Below are 17,937 nucleotides of genomic sequence, written 5' to 3'. Positions count from 1 at the left end.
GCTCACAATCCCAGCACTGCTACTAAGCCACTACCATATCTGGAGGACAACCTCCTGGTAGCTTTCACAGGTGACCAACCATCACACGAGCAAGAGGACCACAACTGGACAGGGGAGCTCCAGAAACCTCAGTGTTCAGGGAGCCATGGGCTTTGTTGGACTCAATACTCGCACACCTAAGATAGCTAAGAGGAGAAGAAGATACAGCAACAAAAGCAACCCCAGAACTGGACAAACTTTAGGGTCATTGCTCTCAAGAGAGTCTCATTGACCCAACCAGAGCCAGCTGGTCCTGAAGAAATCAAAGCCACCTGCAGCAATCCAGAAGGACACCTTTAGAAGTGATGCTTGAGATGGGGAGGGGACATCCTGAACCTGCCACACAGCATCCAGGAGCTCTGGGAAAGCCACCCTGAACCTACCACACAGCATCCAGGAGCTCTGGAGCAGGCGATGACATTTTTTGGGCTAGCAAGAGAAGTTCAGCTGCAGCCAAAGAGTTGTGATCAATGACTCCATGTCCAGGTGCAGACCAGTGACAAGTGGAGCTCCTCAGGGGTCTGTCCTGGGTCCAGAGCTGTTTAACATCTTTGTTGGTGACAAGGACAGTAGCACTGAGTGCACCCTCAGCAAGTCTGCTGCTGACACCAAGATGCGTGGTGCAGGGGACTCACCTGAGGGATGGCATCCGCCCAGAAGGATCTTGACAGGCTTGAGCCAGTGCCAACTGCATGAGGTTCAACAAGCCACAGGGCAAGGTCCTGCAGCTGGACTGGGCCAACCCCGGCACAAATCCAGGCAGGGTGCAGAGTGGGTTGAGAGCAGCCCTGAAAGAAAAGCCTTGTGGGTGTTAGCTGTGGATGTCTCCTCCCCGGAGGTGCTGAAGGCCAGGTTGGATGAAGGTTTGAGCTACCTGTTATAAGTGTCCCTGCCCACGGCAAAAGAAACTTTCTCCTAGCTCCTTTCCTTTCAAGCAGAAACACATTTTGATCCTTGCTGCTTTGCAGACACATTCAATTGCGTTTTAGAAAAGGCATTCATTCTGCTTACAGACCCAGCCAGGAATGGCCTAGCCTGGAATTCCATGCACCATTCTGCAGCTTTCCAGCTGCCTCACTGTCATGGAGAGTAGCAAAAGCTCCTAGCAGGACTCCATGCTGTGCAAATTACAGTGTCTCACATTGTAGACCAAAAGCATCACAAAACCAAAGCAATCTTCCAGTCCCATGAGAAATGCCTCCCTAGTGAAGATATGTATAGGGTTAACACTTCTGGGGGAGTGACCCTGAACCTGACCCTAGGGGTCTTGGCCCCTCCTCAGGGGTAGGCCACACTCCAGGTGATGGTTAGCCCACTCCCCCCACTTCCTGTGGTATAAAAGAGACAGGACCTCCCTGTCTCACTCTCTTTTTTTCCTGTGTTCACTCATGACCACACACCCATACTGCATACCAGCACAACACGTGGCAGCCACGAGGCAGAGATACCATCACACTACTCGGGTTGTATCCATCCCTGTTTGTATTTTGCTGTTTTCCCTTCCTTATCCTTTGTAAACTCCCCTACCTCCAATCCCTTTTTTTTTCTAAGTTATTGTTAAACTTTTCCTTTTTAACTTCCAAATCTAGTGAGATTGATTTATTTGGGTGTCCCTACCTTTATCTCTCTCCCTGCCTTTTGGGGAAAGGAGGGGGAAGAGGGGAGGGCACTCTATAAATTCTATAAATTGTCATTGGGTCTACTAAATTTATAAGAGTCTCTGGGAACTTGCATTTCAACCCAAGACAATTTATTTGGCGCCCAACGTGGGGCTAGGTAGAAAGAATTCTTTCAGAGAAGATTTGGAAGTTAAAAAAAATGGATATTCTGAGAGTCTTAATCATTCAGGCTTTTGCATGGCTGTTTTGGGGCTGGCTGTTAAAGTTTATGAGTTACCATGTCTTCTGGATTGTCATTGATATGCTCTGCGAATATTCTAAGCATTTGCCTGTCCGAGTCTATGCCTATTTCCTGAATTCTGTTAGTAATATCACTGTGTTTAGAAATGTTTCTGGAACATGGAATCAATCTGAGTATATGCATTGGAACACAGAAGCTCCAGATATTTTGGGGGAGAGATGGTACTGGATAGCTGTTATTTCACTGTGTGTAAATGTGGGTTTGGGAATTAACAAGGTAGCTCTGAACTTGGACACGTGGAAGTATCGGGTGGGCACCGCCATTAGGATGCTTAGGGGGAGGGGTGGCCCTCACTGCCCGAGCTGCAGCTGCGGGGGGTGGGCGACAGGTCAGACCGGTCCGGCAGCCCCGAGCGCAGGCACCGCCCCTAGCGTGGCTCCGCCCCAAACTCCGCCTCCGGTCTCGCCCAGGGCAGCCCCCCGGACCCTGCCCCCACAGCCCAGCCCCCTCCATCTGGCTCCAATTACCATGCGGCCAGCCAGATCAAACCCGAACCCTCCCGCAGACACAGATCCAGGGCAAGGGACCTCTTCGGGAACCAGCACCCCCCAGCAACAGCAACCAGCTGGAAATGGACCTGATAATGGAGTTATCTTTATCAGCTCCATGCCCAGAAAGGAAATCAGGCACACAAGGCAGGAGTATGCAAGGGCAAACAGACAGTCCCTTTTAGCCTGGCTTTTGAAATGTTGGGATGCAGGAGCAGAAACCATGGACCTAGATCAGAGGGAGGCAAAGCAGCTGGGATCCTTGTCGAGGGATGGAGGTGTGGATAAGGAGCTGGGGAGGCTCGATGGTACCCACTCACTTTGGGCCAGGCTTCTGATAGCTGTGAGGTACAGGTACCCGACTAAGGATGACATGATTTTCCATCCCCTTAAATGGACAGATATGGAACAAGGCATTTCCTACCTGAGGCAAATGGCTGTACAGGAGATAATCTATGGAGATGGCCAGATGACCTCGGACCCTGATGATGTCCACATGAAGCCAGCCCTCTTAAAGAAACTGACCCAGTGTGCCACTTCCACATATGCCCCTACACTGGGAGCACTGCTGCTGGGCAGAGACCCCAACAACCTTCCCACAATCAGGGAGTTTGTGAATGACCTAAGACAGTTTGAAGACAGTTTGTCGAGGAAAACCTTAATTGCCACTGTAGAGACCCTCACCCAAGAAATGAACGAGCTAAAAGCCTCTTTCTCTGAACTGCAGAAGGCAGAGGATGACTGCTCTTCACCTTCAGAATGGGTGCAAGTCTCAGCTGTAAGGAACACACGCCGCCGTGCTCCTCCTCCTCCCCGCAGGAGACCAGCCCAGAGCAGACAGGGTACACACAGGGGGTCACTCTGGAGAACACTGTGTGAGCATGGGGAAAACATGGACAGATGGCATGGCCAGCCCACCTCAGCTCTATCAGCCAGGGTAAGGGAACTGCAGGGGACAAACACAGGGGATAACTCCTCCAGAAGAGGAGTTGCCCCAGTGTCCCGCAGGCAGCCCTCTCACTCAAGGGGTGGTGTAACCAGTAACTCAGGCCCATGTGCCTCATGGGGTCACACTGCTCAGAATTAGAGGTGCCCTGTCTCCAGCCAGGCGGAGGCCAGGGATAACAGAGTATATTGGGACGTGTTTGTGAAATGGCCTGGCACTTCTGAAGCCGAGAAGTACAGAGCGTTGGTAGACACCGGTGCCCAATGCACTCTGATCCCCTCCAGCCACAGGGGGACAGAAACTGTTACAATTGCAGGAGTCACAGGGGGGTCTCAGGAGTTGACTGTGCTGCAGGCTGAGATAAGCCTCACCGGGAATGTGTGGGAGAAGCACTCCATAGTAACTGGCCCTGATGCACCTTGCATCCTGGGGATCGACTTTCCCCGGGAAGGGTACTTTAAAGATCCGAAGGGGAACAAGTGGGCATTTGGCATAGCAGCTGTAGAGACTGCAGACAAAGAGCAGCTGTCTATCATGCCTGTCTTGTCAGATGACCCTTCTGTGGTTGGTACTCACAAGGTGGAAGATGTTAAGTTACCCATTGCTTCTCGTGTAGTTCATCGCAGGCAATACCGCACCAACAGAGACTCCCTGCTACCCATACAGCAGCTGATTCGCCGCCTGGAGCAGCAGCTTGTCATCAGCAAGAGCCACTCGCCCTTCAACAGCCCGATATGGCCAGTGCGAAAGGAGACAGGGGAGTGGAGACTCACGGTGGATTTCCGAGGCCTGAACGAAGTGACTCCTCCAATCAGCGCAGCCGTGCCTGATATGTTGGAGCTGCAGTATGAACTGGAAACGAAGGAGGCCAAATGGTATGCCACAATCGACATTGCTAATGCTTTCTTCTCCATCCCCATTGCAGAAGAATGTAGGCGACAGTTTGCCTTCACCTGGAGAGGAGTCCAGTACCACTGGAACAGACTGCCTCAAGGGTGGAAGCACAGCCCTACAATCTGCCACAGCATCATCCAGACTGCACTGGAGAAGGGTGGAGCTCCGGAACATCTGCAGTACATCGATGACATCATTGTATGGGGTGAGACAGCAGAGGAGGTCTTCCAGAAGGGTGAGAACATCATTAATATCCTGTTGGATGCTGGTTTTGCCATTAAGAGAAGCAAAGTGAAAGGGCCTGCCAGAGAGATCCAGTTCCTGGGAGTTCGATGGCAGGATGGCCGACGCCACATCCCTATGGATGTGGTGAATAAAGTGGCCACTATGGTGGAACCCACTAACCAGAAGGAGACACAATCCTTCCTGGGGTGTGTGGGCTTTTGGAAGATGCACATTCCCGGGTACAGTCAAATTGTGAAACCCCTCTTTGACGTTACAAGGAAGAGGAATAACTTTGGGTGGGGACCTGAGCAGCAGGTGGCATTTGACCAGCTCAAACGAGAGGTGGTCCATGCCATGGCTTTGGGACCAGTTCAAACCGGCCCAGAGATTAAGAACATTCTCTACGCAGCAGCTGGTGAGAATGGTCCTAGCTGGAGCCTATGGCAGAAAGCTCCTGATGAGACACGAGGCCGCCCACTCGGGTTCTGGAGCAAGGCGTACAAAGGCTCAGAGAGCAACTATACGCCCACAGAGAAAGAAATCCTAGCTGCCTATGAGGGAGTCAGAGCTGCCTCTGAGGTGATTGGGACGGAGTCACCACTCCTTTTAGCTCCAAGGCTTCCAGTCCTGACTTGGATGTTTAAAGGGAAAGGTTCAACTCCGCACCATGCCACAGATGCCACTTGGAGTAAGTGGATGGCTCTGATAACTCAGAGGGCTAGGATGGGGACTCTCGAGCGCCCAGGCATTGTAGAGGTCATCACCAACTGGCCAGAGGGCACTGACTTTGGAAAACCAGCAGAAGAGAAGGCAGTGACCCGTGCCGAGGAAGCCCCCCCATACAATGACCTCCCTGAGGAGGAAAAGGCATATGCTCTCTTCACAGATGGATCCTGCCGCCTGGTAGGCAGCAAGCGGAGATGGAAGGCTGCTTGTCTGGAACCCCACACGCAGGGTTGCAGAGGCAAGAGATGGAGAAGGTGAATCCAGCCAGTATGCTGAGGTGAAAGCCATCCAGCTGACCCTGGACATTGCAGAGCGAGAGCAGTGGCCAATGCTATACATCTACACCGACTCATGGATGGTAGCAAATGCCTTATGGGGGTGGCTGAAGGAGTGGAAGAGAAATGATTGGCAGAGAAAAGGGAAGCCTATTTGGGCTGCTGATCTCTGGCAAGACATTTCTGCACGCCTGGACAAACGACCAGTTAAAATCCGCCACATCAGTGCTCACATCCCAAAGAGCAGAGCCACTGAAGAACAGCAGCATAACCACCAAGCTGACCTGGCTGCCCACATCTGCCAGATTGACCTGGACTGGAAACACAAAGGTGAACTGTTCTTAGCTCGGTGGGCACATGACTCTTCTGGCCACCAAGGAAGAGATGCCACATACCAATGGGCCTGAGACAGATCCGTGGACATGTCCATGGAGGCCATAACTCAGGTTATCCATGAATGTGACATCTGTGCCACCATAAAGCAAGCTAAGCGCATGAAGCCTTTGTGGTACGGGGGACGGTGGTCAAAGTACAGGTATGGGGAGGCCTGGCAGATGGATTACATCACTCTGCCTCGGTCTCGCAGTGGCAAGCAGTATGTGTTAACCATGGTGGAGGGAAGCACGGGGTGGCTGGAAACCTACCCAGTACCTCATGCTACTGCCCGTAACACCATTCTGGGTCTGCAGAGCCACATCCTGTGGAGACACGGTACCCCAGAGAGAATAGAGTCAGACAATGGGACCCATTTCAAGAACCACCTTGGCAAAAGAGCATGGGATAGAATGGGTTTACCACATCCCATACTACCCACAAGCTGCAGGAAAGATTGAGTGTCACAATGGCCTGCTGAAAACCACCCTGAAGGCCATGGGAGGTGGAACTCTCAGAAACTGGGAGAAGCACCTTGCAGAAGCCACTTGGCTGGTGAACAGCAGGGGATCAGTTAACAGAGCTGGTCCTGCTCAGTCTGCCCTACTGCCCACAGTTGAGGGAGATGGAGTTCCTGTAGTCTGTGAAAGGAATCTACTGGGAAAGACTGTGTGGGTTGCTCCTGCCTCTGGTGGGGGAAAACCTATCAAAGGGGTGGTATCTGCAGAGGGTCCTGGTCACACATACTGGGTGATGATGGAAACTGGTACTATAGAGTGTGTCCTTCAGAGAAATCTCTCTTTAGCTGAGAAGGTTTTGAAATCTCAGAGTTGATTCCATGTGTTCCAGATACTTTCAGGTTATCTTGTATTATAGTTGTATAATAGTTGTATCATAGTTGTGCAATACTTGTATTATAGTTCATAAGGGGTTACAAGTTGTTTTTGTAGTTATACCCTCACCACTACACGGCGTCCAACAGAACCTACACCACAGCAGCAGCTATCCAGAGTCCTACAGCAACGCATCACAACGAGGCATCCAACCAGAACCCTGCATCTGATTTGTCACTGATGCCCTGCAGTGAGAGACTGTTCCTGATTTCCCTCCAGAGGATGTCTACAGCCATCTCATCTACACCTGTTCCCCTGATGCCAGACACCAAGAGACTGTTCCTGATGTTTTCTTCACAGAGGGAAAAGATTCTTTGCTGAGTTCCAACAAGAACTGTTCCTGCTTCACTGACTTTTCTTCCGTTCCTGTCCTGCTCACACCTCACCAACCTGCACCGGACCAGAGGAGCACATCGCCTTGCGATACAGCCGGGGACCAAGAAGGACTTCACGAACTCTTAACCCATGGACACTTTTCCCATCTTTGGAGAAGAAGACTGTTTCGTAGGAAGGTGGAAGTGGTCTAACCAAGGGGTGGAATTTATAGGGTTAACACTCCTGGGGGAGTGACCCTGAACCTGACCCTAGGGGTCTTGGCCCCTCCTCAGGGGTAGGCCACACTCCAGGTGATGGTTAGCCCACTCCCCCCACTTCCTGTGGTATAAAAGAGACAGGACCTCCCTGTCTCACTCTCTTTTTTTCCTGCGTTCACTCATGACCACACACCCATACTGCATACCAGCACAACACGTGGCAGCCACGAGGCAGAGACACCATCACACTACTCGGGTTGTATCCATCCCTGTTTGTATTTTGCTGTTTTCCCTTCCTTATCCTTTGTAAACTCCCCTACCTCCAATCCCTTTTTTTTTCTAAGTTATTGTTAAACTTTTCCTTTTTAACTTCCAAATCGAGTGAGATTGATTTATTTGGGTGTCCCTACCTTTATCTCTCTCCCTGCCTTTTGGGGAAAGGAGGGGGAAGAGGGGAGGGCACTCTATAAATTCTATAAATTGTCATTGGGTCTACTAAATTTATAAGAGTCTCTGGGAACTTGCATTTGAACCCAAGACAAGATAAAAGGTAATCATTGGCCACTGTTTTTCCAACTGCCGGCCTTGGTTCTCATGTCCGCTCAACACCTGGTGTGGGCCGAACTTGGGGTAGTCTTAGAAGTTGTTTATGGTAAAATTGTCCAATTATATGGGTTAATTATAATTTGTACCAATCTGTAGAAATAACATAAAATTACCTGAAGTGCTCGGGCACACTTCTTTTGAAACATTATGAAACAGTGTGCCTGCATGGATCGGGAGCTTTTTGCCTGCTCTCTGCTTGCTCGCTCACCTGTCATCGCCTGCCCGCCTGATGCTCCTGCCCCAGTGACATCTCCTGATCAGCCCTGCCCGACGCAGGCGCCGTAAAGGCCAGAGGCCCGCTTGGGCCTGATCCTGACAAAGGAAGGGACAACGCCCAAAGCTTTGAACTCTGATCAACTGAACTGCCTAACAGTGAGTAAAGCAATGGACTCTTTTACCTAAAGACTGAATAACTTCAGAGACTCGAAAAAACTCTAAAAATCACAGACTCTCTTTCCTTTGCCATTTTCTGAAATGTTACTCTGCAACCTCATATCAAAAGAATTCACGTGGGTAATCTAGTTCGGGAGGGGGATCTCCGTGTTTGAGCAATAAATCACTTGAACTTTACAAGTGAGCCTCACGTATTTTCCCCACAATTCCCAGAAACTACCTTCCACGCACTCATACACTGGCAAAAGAAACTTTCTCCTAGCTCCTTTCCTTTGAAGTAGGGGGGGCAAAGCAGGGCACAAAGAGAGGGGGGTGCAAAGCAAGGCACAAAGGGGGGGGAGCCAAAGCAGGGTGCAAAGAGGGGGGGGGCTAAGCAGGGTGCAAAGTGAGAGGGCAAAGATGGGCGCAATGAGGGGTGGCAAACATGGGCGCAAAGGGGGGGCAAAGTGGGGCACAAAGAGAGGGGGGCAAAACAAGGCGCAAAGAGGGGGCAAAGCGGGGCACAAAGAGGGGTGGCAAAAATGGGCATGAAGGGGGAGGTCAAAGCAGGGCGCAAAGACAGGGGGGCAAAGCAGGGCACAAAGGAGGGGCAAAGCGGGGCGCAAAGGGTTGCAAAGATGGGCGAAGGGGGGGCAAAGCGGGGCACAAAGAGAGACGGGGGCATTGCGTGACAACACAGAGAACATTGTGTGACATCACAGAGAACATTGTGTGACTTCACAGAGAACATTGTGTGACATCACAGAGAGAATTGTGTGACACCACAGAGGACATTGTGACGTCACAGAGTGCATTGTGTGACGTCACACAGAAAGTTGTGTGACGTCACAGAGTGAATTGTGTGACGTCACAGAGAACATTGTGTGACGTCGCAGAATGCATTATCTGACACCACAGAGGATATTGTTTGACATCACAAAGAGCATTATGTGACATCACAGAGTGAATTGTGTGACATCACAGAGGACATTGTGACGTCACAGACTGCATTCTCTGATGTCACATAGAACATTCTGTGACATCACAGACAACATTATGATGTCACAGAGTGCATTGTGTGACATCACAGAGAGCATTGTGTGACATCACAGTGTGCATGGTGACGTGACAGAGTGCATTGTGAGACGTCACAGAGAGCATTGTGTGACATCACAGTGTGCATGGTGATGTGACAGAGTGCATTGTGTGTCATCACAGAGAACATAGTGTGATGTCACAGAGAACATTATAATGTCACAGAGTGCATTGTGTGACATCAAAGTGTGCATTGTGACATCACAGAGAGAATTTGTGATATCACAGAGGACGTTGTGATGTCACAGAGAGCATTGTGTGATGTCAGAGAGAACATTATGATGTCACAGAGTGCATCGTGTGACATCACAGAGAGCATTGTGAGACATCACAGAGATTATCGTGTGACATCACAGTGTGCATTGTGATGTCACAGAGTACATTCTGTGAAGTCACAGAGAACATTGTGACGTCACAGAGTACACTGTGACATCACAGAGTGCATTGTGTGACATCACCGAGAGCATTGTGTGACATCACAGAGAGCATTGTCTGATGTCACATAATGCATTGTGAGACATCACAGAGAGAATTGTGTGACATCACAGTGTGCATTGTGTGACATCACATAGAACTTTGTATGACATCACAGAGAGCATTGTGTGATGTCACAGACTTCATTGTGTGACGTCACAGAGTCCATTATATGACATCACAGAGAACATTTTGAGGTGACAGAGTTTATTGTGTGATGTCACAGAGAACATTATGATGTCACAGAATGTCAAGGTCCGGAGGAGCAGAGATGAACAGTATCTCTGTCCAGAGGAGCTAGACCAGTTCTTATGGATTCCGTGTTGTGAAATTAAGGTGCAAACGAGACCAAATATCACCATGAAACTGTTTATTAAAGGATAAGGTTGGGCAAAACGGAGGGAGAGAGGGGAGAAGGGGGAGAGAGAAAGATCAGAACAGAGGGAGAGAGGGGAGAAGGGGGAGAGAGAAAGATAAAGAGATCGATGGAGAAGAAAAGAAGGAGCAGGGAAGGGGAAAAGGCTGTGAGCATATTACCCTCAGTCGCAGATGAAGGAGTGAGAGAGAAACGGGTGCATGGCCCAGGGATGATCTTCTGCGGAGTTTGTCAGAGGTTCTTCAGGTGGTGTGCAGTTCTGGTGGTCTGGTGATGGTCTGCCCTCGGTGGTCCGGTGGAGATGTCACTGGTGGTCCGATGGAGGTGCCACTCTCTGTCTGCTGGTGATGCCACTGGTGGTGCGGTGGGAATACCACTGGTGGGGATACCACACTTGGTCTGGTGGGGATGCCACACTTTGGCAGGCATTTCTCCTGCCTTTTTATACAGTTTTCTGCTCAGTGTCCAGCTGCAGCCCCCCCAGGGCATCTTCCTGTGCATTCTCACACATTCGCAGGGGTCCGGCGTCGCCGGGGGGAGGGCCTCCGCCCTCTCTCGGCTACACCTGTCCGCACCCTGCATACACAGCCCTTGGGGGCAGCTGAGATAAGGTGGAGGCTTCCTGGGCAGTCCAGCCAGGGTGAGGTCTAGGAGTTTCAAAGGTATTGTCTGTTGATTTGCATCTCTGAGCTTTTGGGCCAAGCACCGAGTCTGAGTCCCAGAAGTAACAAGATTAAGGAGAGATGATGCAATCTTCGTTGATTAAGGAGGGACGATGCAATCTTTATCTTTGTTGATTAACAAGAGAGAGGATCAGACTCTCACACAGACAGCATGTGCGACGTCACAGAGTGCATTGTGTGACATCACAGAGAACATTGTCTGGCATCACAGAGAATATTATGATGTCACAGCAAGAATTGTATATTGTGTGACATGACAGTGTGCATTGCGACATCACAGAGTGCATTGTGTGACATCACAGAGAACATTGTTATGTCACAGGGAACATTGTGACGTCACAGAGTGCACTGCATGATGTCACACAGAGCATTGTGTGACATCACACAGAACATTGTGATGTCACAAAGTGCATTATGATGACACAGAGTGCATTGTGTGACATCACAGAGAGCATTGTGTGATGTCACAGAGAACATTGGGACGTCACAGAGTGAAATGCATGAAGTAACAGAGAACATTGTGACATCACAGAGAACATTATGATTTCACAGAGAGCATTGTGTGACATCAGAGGGAGCACTGTGTGACATCACAGTGTGCAATGTGACATCACAGAGTGCATTGCGTGACATCAGAGAGAACATTATGATTTCACAGAGAGCATTGTGTGACATCAGAGGGAGCACTGTGTGACATCACAGTGTGCAATGTGACATCACAGAGTGCATTGCGTGACATCAGAGAGAACATTATGATGTCCGAGAGTGCATTGTGTGACGTCACAGAGTGCATTGGGTGACATCACAAAGAGCAATGTGTAATATCACAGTGAACATAGTGCGACGTCACAAAGAACATTGTGCGATGTCACAGAGTGCATTGTGTGATGTCACAGAGAGCATTGTGTGACATCACAGTATGCATGGTGATGTCACAGAGTGCATTGGGTGACATCACAGAGTGCACTGTGTGACATCACAGTGGACATTGTGTGACATCACAGAGAACATTGTGTGACATCACAGAGAGAAATGTGTGACATAACAGAGGACATTGTGATGTCACAGAGTGCATTGCGTGGCGTCACATAAAACATTGTGTGACACCACAGAGGACATTGTGTCATCAGAGTGCATTCTGTGATGTCACATAGAACATTGTGTGACATCACAGTGTGCATTCTGACGTTACAGAGTGCATTGTGTGATGTCACAGAGAACATTGTTATGTAACAGAGAACATTGTAATGTCACAGAGTGCATTGAGTGATGCCACAGAGAACATTAAGATGTCACAGAGTGCATTGTGTGACATCACAGAGAACATTGTGTGATGTCACAGAGGTCATTATGGTGTCACAGAGAGCATTGTGTGACATCAAGAGGAGCACTGTGTGACATCACAGGGAGCACTGTGTGACATCACAGAGAATATTATGATGTCACAGAGAATAATGTGACATCACAGAGAGCATTGTGTAATGTCACAGAGAACATTATGTCACAGAGTGCATGGTGTTACTTCACAGAGAGCATTTTGTGACATCACAGAGAACAGTGTGACGTCAGAGAAAGTATTGTGCGACATCACAGAGTGCACTGTGTGATATCACTGAGTGCATTGTGTGACATCAGAGAGTGCATTGTGTGACGTCACAGAGAGCATTGTGTGACGTCAAAGAAAGCATTGTGTAACATCAGAGAGTGCATTTTGCAACATCAGAGTGCATTGTGTGACATCACAGAGAGCATTGCGTGACGTCACAGAAAGCATTGTGTGACATCAGAGAGTGCATTGTGTGACATCACAGAGAGCACTGTGTGACATCACAGAGGACATTGTGACATCACAGAATGCTTTGTGTAACTTCACAGAGTGCATTGTGTGACATCACAGAGAGCATTATGTTACATCACAGAGAACATTGTGACATCACAGAAAGCATTGTGTGACATCACAGAGAGCATTGTGTGACATCACAGAGAGCATTGTGTGACGTCACAGAGAACATTGTGACGTCACAGAGTGCATTGTGTGACTTCACAGAGAGCATTATGTGACATCACAGAGAACATTGTGTGACGTCAGAGAGAACATTGTGATGTCACAGAAAGCATTGTGTGACATCAGAGAGAACATTGTGTGATGTCACAGAGTGAATTGTGTGACTCCACAGAGAGCATTATGTGACATCACAGAGAACATTGTGTGACGTCACAGAAAATACTGTGTGACATCACAGAAAGTGTTGTGTGACATCACAGAGTGCATTGTATGACATCAGAAAGACCATTGTGTGACATCACTGAGAGCATTGTGTGACATCAGAAAGACCATTGTGTGATATCACAGATTGCATTGTGTGACATCACAGACAGCATTGTGTGACATCACAGAGAACACTGTGATATCAGAGAGACCATTGTGTGTCATCACAGAGAGCATTGTCTGACATCACATAGAGCATTTTGTGACATCACAGAGAACACTCTGTGATATCAGAGAGACCATTGTGTGTCATCACAGAGGGCATTGTGTGACATCACATAGAGCATTTTGTGACATCACAGAGAGCATTGTGTGACACCACAGAGACCACTGTGATGTCACAGAGTGCATTGTGCGACAGGACAGAGAACATTGTGTGATGTCACGGAAAGCATTGTGTGACATCGCAGAGTGCATTGTATAACATCACCGAGTGCATTGTTTGACGTCACCGAGTGCATTGTTTGACGTCACAGAGAGCACTGTGTGACGTCAGAGAGTGCATTGTGTGATGTCACAGAGAGCATTGTGTGACATCACAGAGATCATTGTGACATCACAGAGTGCATTGTGTGGCTTCACAGAGAACATTGTGTGACATCATAGAGAATATTGTGTGACATCATAGTATCACACAGTATTATCAGGGTTGGAAGAGACCTCACAGATCATCAAGTCCAACCCTTTACCACAGAGCTCAAGGCCAGACCATGGCACCAAGTGCCACGTCCAATCCTGCCTTGAACAGCCCCAGGGACAGTGACTCCACCACCTCCCCGGGCAGCCCATTCCAGTGTCCAATGACTCTCTCAGGGAAGAACTTTCTCCTCACCTCCAGCCTAAATCTCCCCTGGCACAGCCTGAGGCTGTGTCCTCTCGTTCTGCTGCTGGCCACCTGAGAGAAGAGAGCAACCTCCTCCTGGCCACAACCACCCCTCAGGTAGTTGTACACAGCAACAAGGTCACCCCTGAGCCTCCTCTTCTCCAGGCTAACCAATCCCAGCTCCCTCAGCCTGTCCTCGTAGGGCTGTGCTCAAGGCCTCTCCCCAGCCTCGTTGCCCTTCTCTGGACACGCTCAAGCATCTCAATGTCCCTCCTAAACTGGAGGGCCCAGAACTGAACACAGGACTCAAGGTGTGGTCTAACCAGTGCAGAGTACAGGGGCAGAATGACCTCCCTGCCCCTGCTGACCACACCATTCCTGATGCAGGCCAGGATGCCACTGGCTCTCTTGGCCACCTGGGCACACTGCTGGCTCATGTTCAGGTGGGTATCAATCAGCACCCCCAGATCCCTCTCTGTCTGGCTGCTCTCCAGCCACTCCGACCCCAGCCTGTATCTCTGCATGGGGTTGTTGTGGCCAAAGTGCAGCACCCTGCACTTGCAGCTATTGAACACCATCCCAATGGACTCTGCCCATCTGTGCAGGCGGTCAAGGTCCTGCTGCAGAGCCCTTCTGCCCTCCAACCCAGCCACATCTGCCCCCAGCTTAGTGTCATCTGCACACTTGCTGATGACTGACTCCATGCCCTCATCCAGATCATCTATAAAGATGTTAAAGAGCATGGGGCCCAGCACTGATCCCTGAGGGACACCACTAGTGACAGCTGCCAGCTGGATGTGGCACCATTCACCACCACTCTCTGGGTCCGGCCCTCCAGCCAGTTCCTCACCCAGCACAGTGTTGCCATCCAAGCCATGGGCTGACAGCTTAGCCAGCAGTTTGCTGTGGGGGACAGTGTCAAAGGCCTTGCTGAAGTCCAGACAGACCACATCCACAGGCCTCCCCACAGCCACCAAGCAGCTCACCTGATCATAGAAGGAGATCATGTTGGAGAGGCAGGATCTGCCCTTCCTAAACCCATGCTGGCTGGACCTGAGCCCTTTGCCATCCTTCAGGTGCGCTCTTACCACCCCCAAGCTAACCTGCTCCATCAGTTTCCCTGGCACTGAGGTCAGGCTGACAGGTCTGTAGTTCCCAGGTTCCTCCATCCCACCCTTCTTGTGGATGGGGACCACATTGGCAGTTTCCAGTCTCCTGGGACCTCTCTGGTGAGCCAGGACTGCTGGAAAATGATGGAGAGCAGCTTGGCCAGCTCAGCTGCCAGCTCTCTCAGCACCCTGGGATGGATCCCATCTGGTCCCATGGACTTGTGGGTGTCCAGGTGGCTCAGCAGGTCCTGAACTAATTCGTCATGGATTTCCAGGGGAACACACTGCTCCCTGACCCCATCCCCCAGTTCAAGAGGCCACTTGCCTCCTCCTCCCTCCTTACTGTTGAAAACTGAGGTGAAGAAGGCATTCAGGACCTCAGCCTTTTCCTTGTCATCAGTTATAGTGTTCCCCTCCTGCTCCAGTAAGCAGTGGAGGCTCTTCTTGCCCTTCTTTTTAGCACTGATACATTTATAAAAGTGCTTTTTATTATCCTTCACAGAGGTGGCAGCCTAAGTTCTAGCTGGGCCTTAGCCTCTCTCATTTTTCTCCTGCATAATCTGGCTACCTCCTTAAACACGCCAGGAGAAGCCTTCCCCTCCTTCCAGAGGTGATACACCCTCTTTTTCTCCCCAATTCCTTCAGGAGCTGTTTGCTCATCCAGGCTGGTCGCCTCCCCCGCCGGCTCATCTTTGGGCACATGGGAACTGCCAGCTCCTGTGCCTTCAAGAGCTCCTGTTTAAAGTAGGTCCAACTATCCTGGACCCATTTGTTCCCAAGGACTGCTGCCCAGGGGACTTTGGAAATAAGTTTCCTAAGCAAATGGAAGTTTGCCCTCCGAAAGTCCAAGGTGTAGGTTTTGTTGTAGTGCCTCCCTACCTCCCTGCATATTGAAAACTCCACTAACTCATGATCACTACACCCCAGGCAGCCTCCCACTGCCACATCTCCTACCAGCCCTTCTCTGTTGGAGAGCAGCAGGTCAAGCTGAGCTTGACCCCTAGTAGGCTCACTTAACAGCTGGGTCATGAAGCTGTCCTCCATGCACTCTAGAAACCTCCTGGACTGCCTCCTCTCTGCTGAATTAAGTTCCCAGCAGATATCTGGCAGGTTAAAGTCACCCACAAGGACAAGATCTGAAGATCTTGAGACAGCCTCCAGCTGTCTGTAAAATATCTCATCTGTTTCCTCAGCCTGGTTGGGTGGTCTGTAACAGACTCCAACCAGGATGTCAGATTTGTTAGTCCTCCCTCTGATTTTAACCCACAAGCTCTCAACCCCTTCGTCCTTCACCTCAAGCTCAGTGGCAAGGAGTGACTCCCTAATATACAGAGCCACCCCTCCTCCTCTTCTCCCTTGCCTATCTCTCCTGAAGAGGCTGTATCCCCCCAGTATAGCACTCCAGTCGTGCCTGTCATCCCACCAAGTGTCTGAAATGGCAACTATCTCATAGTCACCCTGGTGGACCAGGACTTGCAGTTCCTCCTGCTTGTTACCCAAGCTGTGTGCATTGGTGTAGATGCACTTCAGCTGGGCTCTGGGTTCCTCAATTGTCCCTAGTTTCCTTCCCACTCTCTCCTTCTCAGAGAGAGTAATTGCCTCACCCACCCCCTTCAGACCTAGTTTATAGCCTGCCTAATGAGCCCTGCCAACTCCAGTGCCAGGACTCTCCTGCCCCTCCTAGACAACTGAACCCCATCAGGATCAAGCGTGTCCAGCTCAGTAAAAGTTCTCCCAAGGTCGAAGAAGCCAAAGTGCCTCCTCTCACACCATCCCTTGAGCCAGCTGTTTATGTCATAGGTTCTGCTGTTCCTCTCTGTGAACTCCCTTACCACAGAGGGAACTGAGCAGAACACCACCTGTGCTCCTGCCCCATCTATCAATTTCTCCAGGGCCTTGAACTCCTTTTTAATTGCCCTGGTGCCCTTCTTCTCGATCTCATCCCTGCCAGCCTGTATCACCAGTAAGGGGTAATAATCAGAGGGCTGGATTAGGTTTGGGAGTCTCCTGGTGATGTCCCTAACCCGGGCACCAGGAAGGGAGCAGACCTCCCTGTGAGACAGGTCGGGATGACAAATTGGTCCCTCCGTCCCCCTCAAGACTGAGTCCCCAACGACTAAGACTTCTCTTTTTCTTGTTTTTTGTGGAGCTGGTCACCACAGTTGGTGGGGACTGCTCCACCCTAGGCATCCTGGCTGGAGGCTCCTCAGCCCGCCCATCCTCCCTGCTTTCTTCATGAAGTGCCTCATACTTGTTGTGCAAGGGCAGTGGAAGAGGAGGAGAGGGCCGGGGTGGACTTCTCTTACTGCCTTTGACAGGGATTTGTATCCATCCCTCCCTGTTTCCAGGGGCAGTTCCCTTAGCAGGGGTGATCTGCAGAGCCTGCTCCCACAGATCCAGCTCCCTTTCATTCTCCCTTATCGACCTGAGCCTGGATACTTCATCCTTCAGCTCAGCCACCTCATCTTTCAATTCTGCAACCAAAGTGAGCAGAAAGTTCACCTGCTCACACCTGGTGCAATTGTTCTCCCCTTCCCCTTCTACAGTGAGTGAGAGGCTCCAGCACTCCCTGTATCCAGTAGCCTGGACTCCTGTGTGTTCCTGGGTGCAGTCTGTCTGTGTGCACAGGCTTTTCCTGCCCTTCGTCTCATCCCTGTGCCCAGTTGATTTATCTCAGAGGATTATGTGACACCTGCTCAGCGCTGGGCATGTGAAACCCTCCCTTATCCTGTGGCAGGACCTGCAGCTGTGCTGATGTTATTCATCTGCTCCTGTCTGGGTGGTGCCTTCAAACTAGGGTCAAAACCACCTGCACGTGT

This window comes from Pogoniulus pusillus, unplaced genomic scaffold (genome assembly GCF_015220805.1).
Source record: "Pogoniulus pusillus isolate bPogPus1 unplaced genomic scaffold, bPogPus1.pri scaffold_111_arrow_ctg1, whole genome shotgun sequence".
NCBI lineage: Eukaryota > Metazoa > Chordata > Aves > Piciformes > Lybiidae > Pogoniulus > Pogoniulus pusillus.
Note: the sequence above shows the minus strand (reverse complement) of the source record.